The 17,896-nt window shown below is 43.2% G+C and overlaps 1 protein-coding gene and 1 non-coding gene across 2 annotated transcripts in view; both read left to right on the top strand.

Annotated features, from left to right (window-relative positions):
- Window positions 1-17,896, top strand: part of LOC126335266 (uncharacterized) — a 1,744,002-nt gene that overhangs the window by 86,017 nt on the left and 1,640,089 nt on the right. The gene's annotated exons all lie outside the window — the stretch shown is intronic.
- On the top strand, window positions 2,599-2,673 carry Trnat-ggu (transfer RNA threonine (anticodon GGU)). Its single transcript has one exon. It is a non-coding gene; the product is annotated as a tRNA-Thr (tRNA).

Raw genomic sequence — 17,896 nt, 5'->3', positions numbered from 1 at the left:
TATGGTGTGTATTAAACAATTACACTAGCCCCTCTCCTCACGTTCGTTCTGTGGAATCGGTTCGTCAGTATTTGATGTGGTTTACGAAATATATCCAGCGGTAACGTTAGGTGACTCACCCTGTATACTCACGAGATTCCAAGTAATATCATTAGGAAATATGCAGTAAACAGTTACAATTTCAATAGGTGAACATACTAAATAGTATTTCTTGCGAGTACTAAAAATAGTAAAACTTAAGTATAGTTTTTTAAGGCAGCACGCGGAGGCAGCGCACGTACGAAGAAGTGCGCGCACGCCTTTCCTCTCTCTCTCTCTCTCTCTCTCTCTCTCTCTCTCCTCACCCAATTCTTTCCACTATATTCGACACTGACCATACACCGCTACCAACTAAAAATACAAACAGAACCAGAAGAGTGAGAAAAGACAGAAAGGCAACGAACCTACACTAAGAAAATAACTGAAGACAGACTTCCTCAAAAATAGGCCAAACGACTGAAAGAAACATCGTTCCGTCTCATTTATGCGCTCACACAGACAGAGCATTTGTTATTTACTTACTTACTTACACGTCTAGTTCCGTAGGACCAAATTGAGGAGCAAGTTTCCAAGGCCATGGAACGTGTCAGTATTTGAAATTGCAACATAAAAGTAGTAACAGATAAAATAAAAAGTCAAGCCATAAGTTTAAGTAAACGCAATCAACAATGTAACATAGCATTCAGCTTAATTTTTCAAGGAATTCCTCGACAGAATAGAAGGAGTGACCCATGAGGAAACTCTCCAGTTTCGATTTGAAAGCGCGTGCATTACTGCTAAGATTTTTGAATTCGAGTGTTACGTTATTGAAAGAGGATGCAGCAGAATATATACACTCCTGGAAATGGAAAAAAGAACACATTGACACCGGTGTGTCAGACCCACCATACTTGCTCCGGACACTGCGAGAGGGCTGTACAAGCAATGATCACACGCACGGCACAGCGGACACACCAGGAACCGCGGTGTTGGCCGTCGAATGGCGCTAGCTGCGCAGCATTTGTGCACCGCCGCCGTCAGTGTCAGCCAGTTTACCGTGCCATACGGAGCTCCATCGCAGTCTTTAACACTGGTAGCATGCCGCGACAGTGTGGACGTGAACCGTATGTGCAGTTGACGGACTTTGAGCGAGGGCGTATAGTGGGCATGCGGGAGGCCGGGTGGACGTACCGCCGAATTGCTCAACACGTGGGGCGTGAGGTCTCCACAGTACATCGATGTTGTCGCCAGTGGTCGGCGGAAGGTGCACGTGCCCGTCGACCTGGGACCCGACCGCGGCGACGCACGGATGCACGCCAAGACCGTAGGATCCTACGCAGTGCCGTAGGGGACCGCACCGCCACTTCCCAGCAAATTAGGGACACTGTTGCTCCTGGGGTATCGGCGAGGACCATTCGCAACCGTCTCCATGAAGCTGGGCTACGGTCCCGCACACCGTTAGGCCGCCTTCCGCTCGCGCCCCAACATCGTGCAGCCCGCCTCCAGTGGTGTCGCGACAGGCGTGAATGGAGGGACGAATGGAGACGTGTCGTCTTCAGCGATGAGAGTCGCTTCTGCCTTGGTGCCAATGATGGTCGTATGCGTGTTTGGCGCCGTGCAGGTGAGCGCCACAGTCAGGACTGCATACGACCGAGGCACACAGGGTCAACACCCGGCATCATGGTGTGGGGAGCGATCTCCTACACTGGCCGTACACCTCTGGTGATCGTCGAGGGGACACTGAATAGTGCACGGTACATCCAAGCCGTCATCGAACCCATCGTTCTACCATTCCTAGACCGGCAAGGGAACTTGCCGTTCCAACAGGACAATGCACGTCCGCATGTATCCCGTGCCACCCAACGTCCTCTAGAAGGTGTAAGTCAACTACCCTGGCCAGCAAGATCTCCGGAACTGTCCCCCATTGAGCATGTTTGGGACTGGATGAAGCGTCGTCTCACGCGGTCTGCACGTCCAGCACGAACGCTGGTCCAACTGTGGCGCCAGGTGGAAATGGCATGGCAAGCCGTTCCACAGGACTACATCCAGCATCTCTACGATCGTCTCCAAGGGAGAATAGCAGCCTGCATTGCTGTGAAAGGTGTATATACGCTGTACTAGTGCCGACATTGTGCATGCTCTGTTGCCTGTGTCTATGTGCCTGTGGTTCTGTCAGTGTGATCATGTGATGTATCTGACCCCAGGAATGTGTCAATAAAGTTTCCCCTTCCTGGGACAATGAATTCACGGTGTTCTTATTTCAATTTCCAGGAGTATATATAATGTGTGTGAGAGTGAGAGCGCGCTGCATACTAGGCGGGGTTAATACGAAGAAGAAGAGGAAGAGGAATTGTGATTATATGTCCGAAAGAACAATCACGATACATTCATATAACCTGATAGGCCTAGCTGGGCAATGAAACCACCTTCTTTAGTATGGATGCACAAATGCATCCGACCTCCTGCGGGAATCTCGGAAGAGCGAATATGGACAGGGGCTGAGGATAGGTGGCACTAGATGCAAGTCTGGATCGGCTGTGAGGCGAGACGAGATAGTCTGTGCCGCTGCGATAACACTGTGTCCCGGATGGCGCAGTGGTTTCCGCACCTGCCTGGTAAGCAGGAAATCCCGGGTTCGAATCCCGGTCCGGTACACACTTTCACTCGTCGTCGCGGATTTCACGTAATGCCGCAATGCAGCTAACAGCAGTGATTCCCTTCCCGTTGCTTTCCTGTCTTCCCCTGTCCAACTTCAGATTTACATTTAAGGAATTGCAATTACCTGGAAATTACGCGATAGTGATCTAAATACTGATCTAAAGGTCTTTGTTATTACTACTACTACTACTACTACTACTACTAAAAGTCAATGATACTGTGTCACAGCCGGCCGAAGTGGCCGAGCGGTTCTAGACGCTACAGTCTGGAACAGCGCGACCGATACGGTCGCAGGTTCGAATCCTGCCTCCGGAGTGGATATGTGTGATGTCCTTAGGTTAGTTAGGTTTAAGTAGTTCTAAGGGACTGATGACCTTAGAAGTTAAGTCCCATAGTGCTCAGAGCCATTTGAACCAACTGTGTCACACTAAAAGTGTGGGTGATGGGAAGTAATACTATTTGCAGGGAGGATTGGTCAGTAACAAACTACGACCCCACCAGAAGCGAATCCTAGACACTCGCGATGGGGCCAGCATGTCACGTCACTTCAGCTCTACTAAATACGTACGGAACGCAAACCAGTGACTCGTGAACGCGCTCTGTAATAGCTATGGCCAGCGGTTAAGAGGTCACAAATCAGGATGGCTCTCCAATGCATTTAGATGCCGCTGGCATTCATTCCTAACGAATGTTAAAGAATATTCAAATACTCCAGATACTATGGTTCTATCGGCCTAGCCGCTGACTTCACCTTACCTTTGTTTCAGCCCCTTTCTCTGAGAGCGGGGGCAAATAATTCTGTTTGTATAAATTCCTAATTGAACAGGAGGCGGATGTTTCTCTCAAAGAACATCATCTGATATAAACGGAGGTTGTAAGAGGAAGGTGGTAAGCTACCAATTGTAAACTAATACAAAACAATGACAGCCTTAAAGTGTCACTACATTGTACGTCAAAAGAACAATCTGTTTACCTATTCACGTTATACACTACTGGCAATTAAAATTGCTACACCAAGGAGAAATGCAGATAATAAACGGGTATTCATTGGACAAATATATTATACTAGAACTGACATGTTATTACATTTTCATGCAATTTGGGTGCATAGGTCCTGAGAAATCAGTTCCCAGAACAACCACCTCTGGCCTTAATAACGGCCTTGATACGCATGGGCATTGAGTCAGAGCTTGGATGGCGTCTACAGGTAAGCTGCCCATGCAGCTTCAACACGATACCGCAGCTCATCAAGAGTAGTGACTGGCGTATTGTGATGAGTCAGTTGCGAAGCCACCATTGACCAGATGTTTTCAATTGGTGAGAGATGTGGAGAACGTGAAGGCCAGGGCAGCAGTCGAGCATTTTCTGTATCCAGAAAGGCCCGTACAGGACCTGCAACATGCGGTCGTGCATTATCCTGCTGAAATGTAGGGTTTCGCAGGGATCGAATGAAAGGTAGAGCCACAGGTCGTAACACATGTGAAATGTAATGTCCACTGTTCAAAGTGCCGTCAGTGCTGACAAGAGGTGACCGAGACGTGTAACCAATGGCACCCCATACCATCACGCCGGTTGATACGCTAGTATGGCGATGGCGAATGGACGTTTCCAAGTGCGTTCACCGCGGTGTCGCCGAACACGGATGCGACCATCATGATGCTGTAAACAGAACCTGGAATTATCCGAAAAAATGACGTTTTGCCATTCGCGCACCCAGGTTCGTCGTTCAGTACACCATCGCAGGCGCTCTTGTCTGTGATGCAGCGTAACGGCAGTCATGGTCTCCGAGCTGATAGTCCATGCTGCTGCAAACTTCGTCGAAATGTTCGTGCAGCTGGTTGTTGTCTTGCAAACGTCCCCATCTCAGGAATCGAGACGTGGCTGCACGATCCGTTACAGCCATGCCGATAAGATGCCTGTCATCTCGACTGCTAGTGATACGAGGCCGTTGGGATCCAGCACGGCGCTGCGTTCCGTATTACCCTCCTGAACCCATCGATTCCATATTCTACTAACAGTCATTGGATGTCGACCAACGTGATACGATAAACGCAATCGCGATAGGCTACAATCCGGCCTTTATCAAAGTCGGAAACGTGATGGTACGCATTTCTCCTCCTTACACGAGGCATCACAACAACTGTTCTCCAGGCAACGCCGGTCAACTGCTGTTTGTGTATGATAAACCGGTTGGAAACGTTCCTCATGTCATCACGTTGTAGGTACCAACCTTGTGTGAATGGTCTGAAAAGCTAATCATTTGCACATCACAGCAACTTCTTCCTGTCGGTTAAATTTTGCGTCTGTAGCACATCATCTTCGTGGTGTAGCAATTTTAATGGCCAGTTGTGTATTATGCTTCCGGAAACGATTATAGTAGGACAGATTTGCGTAGTTGCACGTTCGCCATATTTGTGGAAGTAGCAAAGCCGTGAGCACAGTAAGTTTAGCGCTTGGTGTGCGTGTTTCCCGGGGCTTTAAGGTTCACGCCGTGTAGTCCTCCAGGTGTGCAGAAGGCATCTCGCAGGAAGCAGTGGGCCAGCCGTATCTGGAGACGCTTCCGACACGCACAATGGCAGCTTTGTGCGGCGACCCTCCTGCCTGAACACACACACACACACACACACACACACACACACACACACACACACACACACTTTGCTGCGCCAGATTCACACGCCAATATGAGGTAGAACACCTACAGCCATTAGTAAAAATTGTTTTGTAATGTACCCAACCCGTTGACCAATAACAGATCCAATCAAACATCTACACTTTTTGTGAACCTCCAGCATGATACAAGAAAAATGGGTCAGCAGATCTGATTAAAACCGTTTGTAATCCTCTGGGAGTTGCGGCGAGCTCTTTACTTGCGGTGACTTATTTAGTACACGACGCCCATGATCAATCCATTTCCTTCATCGCAAGTACTTGCACATGATACAACCAATCCATTTGCAAATAACCAAGATCGGCAAAAAAATACGTACACTCATCTACAATGTACCGAGTGATCAAAAAGTCAGTATAAATTTGAAAACTTAATAAACCACGGAATAATGTAAATAGAGAGGTAAAAATTTACACACATGCTTGGAATGACATGGGGTTTTATTAGAACAAAAAAAAAAAAAAAACAAAGTTCACAAAATGTCCGACAGATTGCGCTGGACAGCAAAAGTGCTACCGTGGCGGGTGAGAGATACGCAGATGTGTTACAGAATCTCATCATCTCCAGCCTGGCTCATAAACACCTGCTGGAACGTACGATGTTTATGCAGGATGGCGTTCCACCCCATGTTGCTAGACACGTGAAAGATCTCTTGCGCTCGTCGTTTGGTGATGGTCGTGTGCTCAGCCGCCACTTTCGACATGCTTGGCCTCCCGGGTCCCCAGACCTCAGTCCGTGCGATTATTGGCTTTGGGGTTACCTGAAGTCGCAAGTGTATCGTGATTGACCGACATCTCTAGGGATGCTGAAAGACAACATCCGACGCCAATGCCTCACCATAACTCTGGACATGCTTTACAGTGCTGTTCACAACATTATTCCTTGACTACAGCTATTGTTGAGGAATGATTGTGGACATATTGAGCATTTCCTGTAAATAAAGTCATCTTTGCTTTGCCTTACTTTGTTATGCTAATTATTGCTATTCTGATCATACGAAACGCGATCTGTCGGACATTTTTTGAACTTTTGTATTTTTTTGGTTCTAATTAAACGTTAAGTCATTCCCAGCATGTGTATCAATTTGTACCTCTCTATCTACGTTATTCCGTGATTTATTCAGTTTTCAAATTTATACTGACTTTTTGATCACCCGGTATTATTACTGCTTCTTGCCAAAAGAGCACCAGGAAAAATTGTCCTAGTGCTGTGCTGATTATGGCCGTTTGTATATGCGCTCGTACCATGAAGGTGACGATTTGGTAATGGACGTTATGTCCAAAACATGTCAACACAAATAAAGGATTTTTTCTCCGCAACTTTGACACAAGTACAAATAATAATTTTAATTTACACTTTTGATTATTCTGTGTAGCAGGCGATCAAGAGGAAAACGACATTCTGCAGTAGACATAGATAGTAATCTCAGTTCCTCACAGAACAGAAAATGGAGACTGTATGAATATTCTGGAATAGATAAACATTTATACATATCCTAAAAGAAATCAAACAATATTTTAAAACGTAAAAACTGAATTTCGAAATAAAAATATATTGACAGCTTTGCCAAAATCGTTAACGGATAGATTATGCAGAAAAAAGGATATCCGTAAATTTTACATTCAATAAAATACTATATCTCTGACAAAACATATTGATAGTGTGACAGTTGCTCAGTTACATCGAAAATATGAGAAAGCAAAATAATACCACACACAAGCATGGATCGCGCACCTTGGAAACGCCGAAGCTGGATGGCTGTTAGATTGCTACTGTCGTAAACATTAGGGAAACTGACTGCAGGACGGTGAAACCACGAACAGGCGACAAAGTTTTTAAACGAACACACCGCAATTTGACTGTATTGTTGTTTATTTAATTACAAACTAGGTTCTTTAGTTTGGCAGAATCATGATATCAGCGCTGTTTACCATTCGCTATTTGCCCATGAAAGTAAGCTCACAAGTCCAGTGTCCGTTTGCCTTAAATCGCACAAGAGAGCGATACAAAAATTGGACATGGGACGGTAGTAAGGATCGAAGCCGAGCCAAAAGCTGAGCAACGATCGTCTACGCTGTGAGAGCCGGCCGCGGCGACCGAGTGGTTCTAGGCGCTTCAGTCCGGAACGGCACTGCTGCTACGCTAGCAGGTCCGAATCCTGCCTCGGGCATGGATGTGTGTGATGTCGTTAGGTTTTAGTTGTTCTAAGTTTAGTGGACTGATGACCTCAGCTGTTAAGTCCCAGAGTGCTCAGAGCCATTTCTACGCTGTGAGAATAGTCACACTAAATGTATCTGGCTGGTCGTTTCAATCGGCGAGCAACGGCCTGATCGGCTAACTTAAATACCAATTAACTCGGAAACGGCGTTACGTATCGAATTATTTTCTTAATGATAACATCTCAGCACAACCTATCATTATCTAGGTTAGCACCAAGTTTAAACAAAATTATATATATATATATATATATATATATATATATATATATATATATATATATATTTTGTATTATACAGGTATAACATGTAAATCAGAAAATATGACCTGCTGTATAATAACAGGCAGCAGGTCTTCTTCACTTATGAAATAAACAAATAAAAAAAAAATAAGTAAGTACATCCTACACCGCAACACTTTTACAAGTTTTCCAGACTTTCTGTCCAGACTGTATATTAATGTAAATTATCAAATTATGTTGTATAAGTGAAGGGATGTACCTGGAACGATTTGTCGATTAAAAACCCGCTATTCATGAATTGGCGAAGTAAAAGGAAAGTAGGAACGAAAATTAGAACCCGCAGAATTGTCTGCAGATCTTGTATTTTATGTGGACGTGACTGTATACTGCACACGGTAAGCCACTGCAAGGTGAAAAACAGCTTATTTCCGATTTGAGGGGGACACATTTAAAAAGAAAATCATATTGTGGAAGGGACAAATTATGGCAAGAAAATCCCACCATCCAGTTTTCTGAGCTCACTGGCATTAAATAAAACGCTAATTTTGAAGAATTTGTTGTGGCTTTTAAGCAATTACAGGGATAGTTTTCTAAACTTTATGCAGACACTGCCAATCCCTCACCCGTTTTCGAGGCGTTTTAGAGACCGTTTTCCGTTTCTTTGCCGTTTCCGTTGAAAGAGCCAGTGTGCATGTGCGCTGGAATGGACTGACGTGCAGCTTGATTCCCATTCCGAGTGAGCCGAGGGAAGGCGGTGTTACTTCATTGTGTCAAGAGAACGCAGCACCCGGCGGTCCGCTGCTTCCTTGAGTCCAAGTATGTACGGACAAGTGGTAGGTGCAGTTGTAACCAATGTTTTTCGTCTCTATGAGAAAAAACCTGGTGCAGTAATATAATTCACGCTGTAAAATAATCGCACATATATTTAAAAACAGTAACAGTGATGTTCCCAGGGCTCTCGGGTGCCCAGCCGGATGCGATCGTGTAAATACCACGATATTTCGGCGAATAACCTTTCCGCCATCATCAGTTGGTTCCATCAGAACCACCTGATGATGGCGGAAAGGTTATTCGCCGAAATATCGTGGGACTTCAACGATCACATCCGGTTGGACACCCGAGAGCCCTGGAAACAACACATAATCCGGGAAAGCCTCCGATCACATAGCAACAGTGGTTTCTACACGTTTTTACCAATTGTATGCATCGTATAATACTACTTGTATGACTACTGATCATAGATTCTAGAACCCAACTTCAACAATCGTTCGGTTGCCACTTTTCCCAATGGTTTCAGAAGTTCCAAATGAAGCTTATCTATGTAGCGTCTCGCTCAGCTTGGCGGCTTGTGCCACTTTAGCTTTAAACGGCGCCTGCGGGTGAGAACTGTGATGGGCAAATCCTACGAGTCATACTACGAGTGGATTTACTGCAATCGCACTTTTCTTCTGTCTCTGTAATTCACGTACAGCGGTTACTGCTGCATCTCGGATTTGATGCGGTTGTGAGACTTGCAGCAGCTGCTGCGGTTGGTTGGCGTGCAACGACAGTCACGCTTTTGAAGCGACGTTCGAATTTGTGTGTGCAATTTGTCTGAGTCTGGAGAGCTCGCGGCTTTTCGCAAACCTGTGGTTGTTTCCTGGATGCCTTCCAACGCCTTTAGGAGAATTGCAAGGTCCACACACTCTTGTCCGGACGGATGAGAGCCGGTATTTTCAGCCTCTCCATTATTATTTCCAGGCAGAGAACACAAACCGATGTGCAGCCTATGCACGCCTTCATTAGGAGATCGTAAGTTACTACTATGGTACAACGGCTCGATGTGTCATTCAGATTGACAGAAACGCGATGCATAAGTAATGTATTGACCTTCAGAGTCACTAACTCTAACCTCCCATGGGAGGAGACAACGAACACGGATGTGGTGCAGGAAGAGTTTTCGAACATCACAACGTGGAGTTAGCAGTTGCGGAGTATTCCCAAGCGTGAAAGGAATCAAACGCATCAGAGTTTTGCTTTGTGGCGACGACCGTGGAGAATGACATGTAAGATCTCTCTTGCGTCAAGATAAGTTTTTATGTCAGCACATCAGAAGAGCGTTGATAGTTTCGTGCAGAACTGCAGCTACCCGCTAAGGCTCTCGAAAATAGTTAACCTTACACTTATCAGAATCCCACTAGTATGATGGGGATTCGCGAGGTCCGGCATTAAGTGGTTAATTTTGTATGAAAGATAATTAATTACTCAAGTAGTGATGTAAGCGTTAAAGAAACGACCAATAAGTGTAACGGAAGTATCATTAATTAAGCAAGACACTTAAGACATTACATGAAAAGTATTGCTCTAAGCCTGCCGGTGTGGCCGAGCGGTTCTAGGCGCTGCAGTCTGGAACCGCGCGACCGCAACGGTCGCCGGTTCGAATCCTGCCTCGGACATGGATGTGAGTGATGTCCTTAGGTTAGTTAGGTTTAAGTAGTTCTAAGTTCTAGGGGACTGATGACCTCAGAAGGTAAGTCTCGTGGTGCTTAGAGCCATTTGAACCATATATGACCTGTCTTTTCCCGTAGCTTACTCGCATTTTTCTGAGAATGTCGGACGTCTTGCACCATTTTACACCGTCAAACGATTTTTATAGGTCGAGAAATGTTATGGGCGTGTATAGATTTCTTTCATTAAGTCTCACTAGGCAATTACTGTGTTTAAAGATGTGTTGAACATCAACTTGATTGTCTGTGTAGCCATGCTGAACTTCCATTTAATACCCCTTATAAATCACGAACAGTGGGCCACTTAAATGAAGGGTGCTGCAACATCACTCGTTATACCTCCTTTCAACTCCGTCCGCAGTCCCCTCCAGCAATGAACGTGAAGTTTTCCTCATCCTGCAGTCGCTGCAGCGAATAAACCCGTTCTTTCAGCGGCGATCCTTTTTTGCGAGGGAGCCTCGTCCGTTCTAGTTTGGGGTTCGAGTCGGTCGCGCAGTGACAACAAGAGGCGACTTCTGATGGAGTGTTGCAGTTGGGCGTCTTGTCTGCGACAGTGTGCTGTTTCTGGTAACGTTCATCTACATCCATACTCCGCAAGCCACGTGACGGTGTGTGGCGGAGAGTACCTTGAGTACCTCTATCGGTTCTCCCTTCTATTCCAGTCTCGGATTGTTCGTGGAAAGAAGGATTGTCGGTATGCTTCTGTGTGGGCTCTAATCTCTCTGATTTTATCCTCGTGGTCTCTTCGCGAGATATTCGTAGGAGGGAGCAATATACTGCTCGACTCCTCGGTGAATGTATGTTCTCGAAACTTCAACAAAAGCCCGTATCGAGCTACTGAGCGTCTCTCCAGCAGAGTCTTCCACTGGAGTTTATCCATCATCTCCGTAACGCTTTCGGGATTACTAAATGAACCCGTAACGCAGCACGCTGCTCTCCGTTGGATCTTCTCTATCTCTTCTATCAACCCTGTCTGGTACGGATCCCACACTGCTGAGTAGTATTCAAGCAGTGGGCGAACAAGCGTACTGTAATCTACTTCCTTTTGTTCGGTTTGCATTACCTTAGGATTCTTCCAATGAATCTCAGTCTGGCATCTGCTTTACCGACGGTCAACTTTATATGATCATTCCATTTTAAATCACTCCTAATGCGTACTCCCAGATAATTTATGGAATTAACTGCTTCCACTTGCTGACGTGATATATTGTAGCTAAATGATAAGGGATCTTTCTTTCTGTGTATTCGCAGCACATTACACATGTCTACATTGAGATTCAATTGCCATTCCCTGCACCATGCGTCAATTCGCTGTAGATCCTCCTGCATTTCAGTACAATTTTCCGTTGTTACAACCTCTCGATATACCACCGCATCATCCGCAAAACGCCTCAGTGAATTTCCGTTGTCATCCACAAGATCATTTATGTATATTGTGAGTAGCAACGGTCCTGCGACACTCTCCTGCGGCACACCTGAAATCACTCTTACTTCAGAAGACTTCTCTCCATTCAGAATGACATGCTGCGTTCTGTTATCTAGGAACTCTTCAATCCAATCACACAATTGGTCCGATAGTCCATATGCTCCCACTTTGTTCATTAAACGACCGTGGGGAACTGTATCGAACGCCTTGCGGAGGTAAAGAAACACGGCATCTACCTGGGAACCCGTGTATATCGCCCTCTGAGTCCCGTGGACGAATAGCGCGTGCTGGGTTTCACACCATCGTCTTTTTCGAAACCCATGTTGTTGTCGCCGTTTGCTCGTCTGTCGGCACGACTCCCGTCTTCGGCACCGCGCCCTGCTGCCTCTTGTGAAAGGTGTGGCCTATCTCTCGAGTTTTCGTGGAATGCCTTCATCTCTGTTGCGTAACAGTACGGGTTTAGTTTCCTCGTGTACCATAAACTGCGCATTAAATTTCCACCCACAAAATCCATCACAGCCTGTCTGAAATACAGGAGGTATTGTATTTAGCTTGACCACCCCCAAAATAGCATTTGTACAAAAGCAAAATAGAAAAAAAATCTATCAGGGGAATGTTGTTTCGCTACCAGGGGGGACATATTGGTTCATTGCGGAAATGTGAACAGCAAATACGTATTTTTCAGACAGCATTTTTTTTCGGTAACTGACTTCCTTTCCTCAAGACATGCTCAAGAACTTAATCACTGCGTATCATCCATGTTAAATGACGTTATTAAAATCGTAACACAAAATTAACTTGGCTCTACTAGTTATGCAGGCTCCTGTGGTAACGTAACCCGCCAGCCTTCTAGAGTTGACAGTAAACCAATAAAAATGCAGAGGTTGACATCAATTGTATACTGCGATCCATTTTTGAACAGGACTTGAACAGAGAAATGAATTACCGAATACAAAATACAAGTGCTGGCGTTCATATCTTTGTAACGAACAAGGTTACAATAAAAGTACAAGAAAGGCCGTCACGATGGCTGTTGCCTGTCATTTCAACTACATATGCCTGATATATTTTGTGCTTTGCTTCTAGACGAGCGGTTGTTGGGGGTTGTAGAGACAAATGGGGCAAATTGTATTCCTGCTAGCCACCGAATATATTTTTTTTATTGACTGGTGTAATCATTTTGGTTTAGAAATACTGCATCTCTAAACGATTTTTTGTTTTTCGTCTTACAACTACACATCTGTAAGAATAACGCAATTGCCGTAGGTTCTGCGTGATAAAATTTCTCCTCGGCTTCCCCTCCGACAAATTATCCTGTGTGTGTTCGAAAGAAAATACCTCTGCCATGGTACTGCGGATATTGCTTCTACTAAATAAAAATATCGTTTTATGGTCATACAAAACGTTTCATCCTTACTGTCGCGTCATTAGGATTGTTTGCCATTTATTCCGGAACTATTAACATTAGATAGAGCAAATTTTATGGTTGATTTGTTTTCGAATGTTAAAGCTTTATACTGAAACACGATCACACAAACTGATTTGTAATTTTTATACATGTAGACACAGAATATCACCTGCCAAGAAAAGATGCATTCTATGAAAGGCGTTGGAAATAATTTCTACAATGATTCTTTTTATATCAGACGCTTTGTCATCATCTCGACTATAGCATGTATTAACAAAACTACAGTTTGTTACCTGTCTTCCTAGCGTCTGTAGAAGGTATGTTGAGCTGGATGGTGTGGATTCTCCTTCCCTGCAAAACTGAACTGAAAATTGGGAGAAAGTACGAGATTTAGCGATACTGTCCCATTTAGATGTTTTACAAAGAAATTAATTAACTAAGTTCGTGATAATGATATTCTTCGATTTTATGTTCTACTGAATTTTTGATAAGTTTTTTAACGTGTTTATGATGAGTGCAACCTAAGTTTTCACTGATTTGACGTTCGAAAATAACAAACTCACCTTACCTTTTGAATGATTTGATTAAGGCCAGTGCTGTCGTAATCACAAAAGCAGAATCGTGTTAAATAAAGATATACTGAAACTGCTACAGCGTGAGATTTAGAGTATAAGATTTTAATTGCTTTTTTCAAGACTTATTTGTTTCCGTGTTTTTATTTTTATTATGTTTGATACACACGTCAAGTTACAATAAAATGCTTATAAACCCGAAAAAGTCAAGCCACGAGTTTAAGTAAACGCAGTCAACAATACAACAAGATTCAGCTTAATTTTTCAAGGAACTCCTCGACAGAATGGAAGGGGTGACACATGAGGAACCTCTTCAGCTTAGATTCGAAAGCGCGTGGATTACTGCTAAGATTTTTTAATTCGAGTGGTAGCTTATTGAAAGTGGATGCAGCAGTATACTGCACACCTTTCTGCACAAGAGTTAAAAAGTCCGAACCAAATGCAGGTTTGATTTCTTCCGAGTATTAACTGAGTGATAGCTGCTTATTCTTGGGAATAGGCTAATTTTTTTTAACAAGTTATGACAGTAAGCAATATATATATTAAGAGGCCAATGTCAAAATACCCACACTTGTGAACAGATGTCGACAAGAGGTTCGCGAACTTACTCACTTACTGTCCGTTTCGGAGCAAAAATATCCTTTTAGAATGGGAAGAGTTACTCTAAAATATAATACCATACGACATAAGCAAATGAAAATAAGCAAAGTAGACAAATTTTCGGGTTGAATGATCACTCACTCCAAATACTGTTGGAATAACAAAAATGGCAGCATTGAATAAGATCCTGAACGTGGGCTTTCCACTACAGTTTACTATCTGAACAGCTAGAAATTTGAACTCTTCAGTTTCACAAATCATATGTCCATTCTGTGAAATTAAAACGTCAGGTTTTGTTGAATTGTGTGTTAGAAACTGTAGAAACAGTCAGTGTTGCACACAACATCCTTTACTACCAACCTAGAGTCATCCGCAAACAGAAATGTTTTATAGTCACCCGTAATGGTAGAGGGCACATCATCTCTATAAATAAGGAACAGGAGAGGCTCCAAGACTGATCCCTGGGGCACCCTCCATTTGACAGTATCCCACTCAGACCCCACATCACAGCAAGAGGTCATTGTTCACAATGATGAGTATCAGCATTGTGCATAATGACCTTTTGCTGTCTGTGGCTGAAGTAAGAGGTGAACCAATTGTGGGCTACTCCTCGTATTCCGTAATGGCCCAACTTCTGGAGCAATTTTTTGTGGTCAACACACTCAAATGCCTTAGTTAAATCAAAAAATATGCCTACCGTTCGAAACCTTTTGTTTAACCCATCCATTACCTCACAGAGAAAAGAGAATATGGCATTTTCAGTTGTTAAAAGACTTCTAAAGCCGAACTGTACATTTTATAGCAAATCGCGTGATATAAAATGAGCAATTATCCTTACATATACAGCCTTTTCAATAACTTTAGCAAACACTGATGGTGCAGAAACTGGTCTAAAATTGTTTACATTATCCCTCTCTCCCTTTTTATAAAGCAGCTTGATTAGTGAGTACTTTAATCGTTCAGGAAACTGACCATTCCGAAAGGAAAAATTACAAATATGGCTAAGTACGTGACTAACATGCGCAGCATAGTAATTTAATATTCTGCTAGGCACTCCATCATATCAATGAGTGTCCTTAGTCATCAGTGATTTAATTGTTGATTCAGTCTTCACCTTGTCTGTATCACAGAGGAGTCTTTCAGGTATCCATCTCGGAAAGGCATCTGCCAAGAGAGTTATATGATTCCCTGTAGAAAGTAAATTTTTATGTAGTTCACCAGCAGTGCTCAGAAAATGATTGATAAATACTGTACATATATCTGATTTATCAGCAACAGAAATATTTTTACTACGAACTGACTTTATATCGTCGACTTGGTGCTGCTGACCAGACACTGCCTTCACAACTGACCATATGGTTTTAATTTTATGCTGTGAATTAGCTATTCTATTTGCATACCACATACCTTCCTAATAACATTTTTAAGCACATTACATTACTGTTTTGTAATGGGCTACTGTAGCTTGATTGTGACTACTTCTAACAGTTTGACGTAATTCCCCCTTTGTTCTACATGATATCCTCATCCCATAAGTCTTCCATCCGGGCTGTCTTTTACTGCTGGTACCCCGTTTAGAACGTTCTAATGGAAAGCAACTCTCAAAGAGTATGAGAAGTGGGTTAAGAAAAGCATTATATTCGTCATCTGTGTTATCGTCACTATAAACATCCTGCCACTCTTGTTCCTTGACGAGGTTTAAAAAACACACTAGTGCTGTTGGATTAACTTTCCTACATAGTTTCTAATTATAAGTGACATTCGTTTGAGTACAAAAGCCTTTTAGTGTTAAAATTTGTGCATCATATTCTGAAAGACTATTCACCCTTTTACTAACAGAATGCCCATCTAGTAATGAAGAATGAATAAAAATATTGTCTATGGCTGTGCTACTGTTCCACTGCACCCTATTTGAAAAAAAAAAAACACAATCTGCATCAGATAATATGAATTTAGGAGATCCACCGATATCCTTTTTCTTGCAATCTAGCTCTGAAGTCAGAGTTATGAGACCTATAAACTATAACATTTAGAAGTTTAGTTTCACTAAATTCAACTGCCCCTGCACAATATTAAAATGTCTGTCCAGTGCAGTCCGTACGTCTACGGAATACTGTTTTTTACATACATGGTCACTACACCACCCCGCAAGGAACTCCTTGGACAACTGCCAGCTAATCTGTATTCTGGTAAAGGAAGCCTATGAACTGTCAAATTATTTAAGTGGTGCTCCGAAATACCAATAATTTCAGTCAACATCTACAAGCAGTTCACTAACTTTAGGGACTTCCTTTAAGCAGGTATATCTGTCAGCTGACTTCAATCTAAAAAAGATGCAGCTCTAACACCAACTATTCCAGAAATTTTTATATGAGTGATCCCATCGCTACCCACTACACACTGTCAGCTATAAGCTTTGCCAGCCTCCCTTTCCCAAACCTATAGAGGTTATGTGCAGGCTGTGTGACGCACTGTATAACCTATTACAGATTGACTTGGCTACGTCTGTGTTAAGAAATGCAACAAAGAGGAAAAAATATTTTGTCGTCGTCGTCGTCGTCGTCGTCGTCGTCGTCGTTGTTGTTGTTGTTACTAGTGTATGTATGCCTTCCTCTTGTCACCAGATAGGGTGCACCGGCGCAGTGGTCACAAACCAGGGAGTGGAGCCTAATCCTGTCTGGTCATAGTGTCTGAGATTTTTTTCCGATAACCACTTGAAGTGAATATTGGGTTGGTTCCTCCAACAGAACATGTCCAACTCGTACATTAATTAGTATTATTTCACTATAGCGTTAATTAATTTTTTATATTTTGCTTTATGTTTTCACACGATAAATTTCGTAATACGTCTTTCTGCTCCATCTGGCATGCAGCTGATACCGTATTGATTCAGTTTTGCTCTACGGCCTAGCATTTGTGCCTTGAATTTATTGTCTTTTTGCTGTTCCCTGACCAACGAAGTTTGGCGAACTTTAGTGAGAGATTTTTACGGCTCTGACATAAAATATGCTATTTCATTCATTTAAATATGTCAGTATTTGACAAGTATATCGCAAGATTTCACAAACGATTCTGTCTGTTTCAGTTTAGTGGCACTTCATTACATCGAAGAGGGTTTTAGCAATGTTTACACCAACCACTGAAGTTAGGACTTGGCATCAAATAAAATGTTCAACATGTAGTATAAGGTTTCTAGCTTATTTGTGGTGTTCAAGGAAAAGTGATGTGAGCGCTATATTTTCTTTCGATGTGTAACACTTTACATTTTGCACAATGGCCATTTTTCAAACAGAAATTTACAGTAGTAGATACGTTACGCCACAGAGGTTCTGAGTACAAGCAATGTGATCTTTACTTGTCAGTATTATTGACATTGCCAATAGCAATCACTGGTGAGTCAGTGGGTCAGTTGGCTGTTAGTCACGCTACTACGCGGTCTGGAAATGGCCAATGGAGCACAGAGATAAAGATACAGATGATGTTGATTTCTGGCAAAATGAATTCGTTAATATTCGTTTGGAAAGGGTGAAGACATGAAGACAAAGTTGTCATTGCATTGCTTGCTTGTGGGTAATGTATGGTGTGCTTGAAAAAGGGAA

This window comes from Schistocerca gregaria, chromosome 2, assembly GCF_023897955.1.
Source record: "Schistocerca gregaria isolate iqSchGreg1 chromosome 2, iqSchGreg1.2, whole genome shotgun sequence".
NCBI classification, from domain to species: domain Eukaryota; kingdom Metazoa; phylum Arthropoda; class Insecta; order Orthoptera; family Acrididae; genus Schistocerca; species Schistocerca gregaria.
This window is presented reverse-complemented; position numbering and strand designations above follow the sequence as displayed.